Below are 5,067 nucleotides of genomic sequence, written 5' to 3' on the forward strand. Positions count from 1 at the left end.
CATGCACAAAGTATAGGTTCCCATGAGTCTAGATTCGATGACTAGAGCTTCCATTCACCCCAAGGGATCCTCTAATATTGTGTATGGTAGGTTATACCTTATCTAGAAAATGTATGGAACTCTCCTCTATTATATGTACGGTAGGTGTGTACTTCACCTATGTGTATATATGTGGGAGGTGTGTACCTAACTCTCATATGGGGGTGGAGTGTGATATTACTCAAAACATATTTATAATATCAACTCCCACCCCAGCCTCATATGATAAGAATATGATGGTTGGGGTGAGGGATGATATTATGCAAAACATATTTAAGATCACCACCTACCATAAGGTGTGCATATGGGATGGTATTATAAAAAATATGAATTCATCTTCTAAAAACACTTATATTTTAAAAAAGATATGGATATCTCAAGAGGAATTTAATGTCATGTTGTTAAGAATTAAGTTAGCCTTGGATGGGATAACTAATCAACCATTTCATGAATCCGTTTTACCGTGTTTACTTTGAAAAAATGGGTACAAAAATCAATGGCTCCCTTTTTTTCTCTCGTCCCTGTTTATATTTCTCATATGCAAGCTTTGCATATTCTTGTGAAAGTGATATGTTTTAGGAGGCACTCGTTTTTTAGTTGTCAAATTTACCAATTTTTTAAATATGAAATTTGAAAGATATATATAATTGATTTTTAGATATTCAACTAAATTTACAAGGCTTCTTACTTGAAATACAAGTTTTTTAATCATAATTGTTCATTTTTTTTCATATTTAAATGAACTATCTTAACCCATATATTTCTTTTCCCATGAAATATATTTTTAATGAAGTAATATATGTAATAGTTACAAATATATTCATGTTCAAATTTAAAAAAATATATTTTAATCTATAAAATACATTAATATAATTCATAATTGTTTTAATAAAATTTATATTTATTTTTCAAATTTTGATTAAACAAATTAAACAATTTAAATACATCATTAAGTTATTTCTTACCATAAACTAAAATTCAAAACTTTTAAAAAAACTTAGTATACCATAACATTCTATAATATATAAAAAAATACATATAAGTCTCATAAAAAACTGCGAAAACCCTAGGAGCTCTATGCCATGGGATTGTCCAAACCCTAAGGTTTGGAACCTGGAATTTCTGACAAACACGATAGGAGCAGAAGATAGTAAACGATTAGACAGAATGAGATGACAGATGCGGACGGGGGCCGTGGGAGAGATCCCCTCCTATCGGGATGTAGCGGCTGGAGAATCAAGCTATAAAACAAAAAATCAGTCGACTTCCCAAGAAATGGTTAATCCAACAAATGGCCCAGTCCTTGGAGCACAATGGCAGGAAAGAAGCAGAGGGAAATATCTGCCATGTGCAACAAAAAAACCTAGATTTGTAATCCCTCTAAATAAATTGGAAATATATCATAGCTTCATAGGCGTGTGGCCGACAAAGAAGGACCTAATCAAGTGGATACAACATAAATGGCAACCCAAAGTCCATATCGAGCTCAAGATGGGAGCCAAAGGCTTCTTTACGGTAATCTTCTCAAACCTGCAAGATAAGGAAAGAGTCTTTGAAAATGGTCCATATTTTCATTATAATGCAAGTCTGTTCATGTGATATTGGGAAGAATGTTACAGCCCCGGTAAAGAGAAATTCCTAGTAGTCCCAGTCTAGGTACGACTCTTTGGGCTCCCAATGGATTTTTAGGATCCATAAATATTAGAAGGAATGAGGAACACAATAGGAAACATTTTAAAAATAGATGAAACCAAAAAAAGAGGTCGATATACCTCATACGCTAGAATCTGTGTGTATATGAATATAGCAGAGCCTGTCCCTGAATCAGTAGAGCTAGAATATCATGAAGACATTTGGCAACAGACCTTGAACTATGAACATATCCTGTTTCGATGTCGAAGGTGCCATGAATACGGTCACTTATTCAAAGAATGCCCGTTGAACCAGGAAGGTCTGGAGCCAAAAGAAAAACAACCAAAACCCCGACATGAAGGAAATGAGGGGTTCCAAGAAGTGAAGAACAAGAGAAGGCCACAAAAGGGATCCCACAACCCAGAAACAGTCAACCAAACCCAGTCAAGTAGTAAAAATAGATACGAGGTATTGCAAGAGGAAGAAGAAACAAAAAATGAAACCCAACTCATGGATTACCAGGAAAAAGAAAAATAAACTAGCCCAAGTCATGCAAAAACAACACCAAAGAGGAAAGCTCAAATAGATCTCACAGATAAAGAAGAACGAGTAGGAATATAAACCCAACCAAGGACAGAGACAAGTAGAGATTGCAGAGAAACTGGGTATGCACCAACAAAAACCTCAGGAATATCAAAACAGAAAAAAAGGAGGAAACAAAAGAGGAAGGAGAAATCCACAGGAATCGATACAGATAATGGGGGAGATGTCAGTAAACACTGGAAGGGTGGTACCGCTATTAGTGGTCTACCAAAAAGTCAACAAAGTTACCCAATGATAGTAATATCCTAGAACATAAGAGGCCTAAACAATCGGTGAAAACAAAGATATTTAATAGATCGGTTGAAAAAGGAAAAGCCTCAAATAATGCTCCTCCATGAAAAAAAGATAATAGGAGAGAATCTAGAAGATATTCTAAGGAGAATGAAACTGAGGTATGAGGTAGTAGCACTGGATGTGAAAGGTAGTGTAGTAGGCATAGCAATCATATGGAACCCAACAGAGGCAAAGGCGTATTATTAGATATGAATGCAAGGAATCCTCATACGGTGCTTTTGAAACATTGGGACCAAAGAATGGTTTATGATCTCAACAGTATATGGGCTTCATATTCCAATAGAAAAGGAAAATTTCATACAAAACATAAGGACCCTAAACCAAGTGCATGATGAAAATATTTGGTTGATCGCAGGGGACTTTAATTTGATAACTAATTTGGAGGAGAAAAAAGGAGGGTTTAGAAGGGAGGAACCCAAAATGGAACAATTTAGGGACATCCAAGAAGAGCTACAGTTGGTTGATATCCCGACAATCAATGGAATGTACACATGGAGCAATAGAAGAGGAGGAAATCAGTAAATAGCGTCTTGCCTAGACAAATTCTTCGCAACTGAAGACTTAATCAGCAGAGATGTATACTATGAGGCATCCATCTTGTCATGTATGGGATCATACCACTGGCCAATTAGAATAGAAGTGGATATGAAACAAGGGAAAACTAAGAGACCTTTCAGCTTTGAAGCATTTGGTTGAGAGATCTGACCTTCCTAGGAAAACTGAAGGAATGGTGGAAAGCAAGTGAGAAACAAGGAAGAAACCAAATGCATACATTCCAACTCAGAAAAGATTAAAAAATGGAACAGGGAAGAGTTTGGAAATATTCAACAAGAACAGGAACTGCTGTAGGAAAAAATGAAAAAGGTGCAATAACAGATAATAAATAACGGACGCACTAAAACCTTAGTGGAGGAAGAAGGACAAATGTTGAATAGATTATAGGAAAGGAGGTAGAAGGAAGAGATCCTGTGGAAAAAAAATCAAGAATTCAGTCGCTGAGAGAGGGGGAAAGGAATACTAGATTCTTTCACAAAGCAATGATTCAACATCGCTAGCATAATAGGATCTTCTCCCTAGTGGACTAGGAAGGAAATATCTTACTCAAAAGGAAGATATGGAGAACCTGCTAGTCCATCCCTTCCAAAATTTATTGACAGAACCTAATATAGACAGGAAAAAAAATATAAACAGGATTACTTGGCATATCCATCAACTGGTGAGCAGTGATCAGAACCTGGCTCTAATGGGGGAAATCACTAAATCTGAGGTGGAAGAAGTAATCAAAGGATTAGCGAAGAATAAATGTTTGGGCTTGGATGGCTTCACAACAGAATTATTCCAAGCAACTTGGACTATTATAGGAGAAGACATCGTGGTAGTAGCAGAGGAGTCAAGATGTATTAAAAGGATGCATCTAGCCTTGAACTCCAACTTCCAAGCTCTTATCCCCAAAAGAGACCATTCGAAGGATCCTTAGGGGTTTAGACCAATAGCTCTATGCAATGTCATATATAAAATTATGGCTACAATCATGGTAAACTGCCTCAAACATATTCTACCCAGATTAATCTCTCAAGATCATACTGGTTTTGTCAAAGGAAGGAAAATTGTGGATGGGATAATGACGGCTGAAGAGGTGATTCACTCCCTGAAAAGCCAAAAAGCTAAAGGAATGATTATAAAACTAGATCTATCAAATGCTTATGACCGCTTAAGATGGACTTATCAACAAGGAATCCTGAAAGCATTCGGCTTTGATCCCAGATGGATAAACTAGATCTATCCAATGATATCTACCTCTATGTTCTCAATCCTCCTCAATGGCACTTCGACGAAGGCTTTTAATTCAACAAGGGGGCTAAGACTAGGTGATATTGGCTACTGAAGTGTTAGGGAGATATGTAAAAGAGAAAGTGCAAAGCGGTCAATTTACAGGTATGTGAACGAGGGGTAATGACCTACCGCTAAGACATCAACAGTTTTTCGATGACATCATGATGTTTGGGCAAGAAACCCTCAAGGAAGCTAGAGCCATAATGGAAATCATAAACAATTTCATGAGTGCCTCAAGGACGAAGATTAATAAAGACAAGTCAGATATATTTTTTTTCAATACAACAACCCAATCCCAAGCTTTTCTAGCAATAATCATGGGATTCCACATAGGAAATATACCCTCGAAATATTTGGGGATCCACTAAGACTCTTCTGGTGAAAATCCAAGGGAGGCTGCAGAGTTGGACCTTCAGGACTCAAAACATGGAGAGTAGAGTAATATTGTTGAAGGCAATGCTTCAATCAATCCAAATATACCAATTATCAAGCCAAGATGTCCCTAAAACTGTTTGCGAAGGGATGATTGACATCTTTAAGAAATTCCTGTGGCAGGGGCCAAACAAAGCTAAAAAATGTGCACTTCTATCTTGGTATTGGCTAAGAAAACCTATCAAATTAAAAGGGTTTGGTCTCAGAGGCCCCTATATTATAAACCAGGTCATG

Source organism: Pinus tabuliformis, chromosome 6 (genome assembly GCF_031772625.1).
Source record: "Pinus tabuliformis cultivar Carrire ecotype Pingquan chromosome 6, CPIR1, whole genome shotgun sequence".
NCBI classification, from domain to species: Eukaryota; Viridiplantae; Streptophyta; class Pinopsida; order Pinales; family Pinaceae; genus Pinus; species Pinus tabuliformis.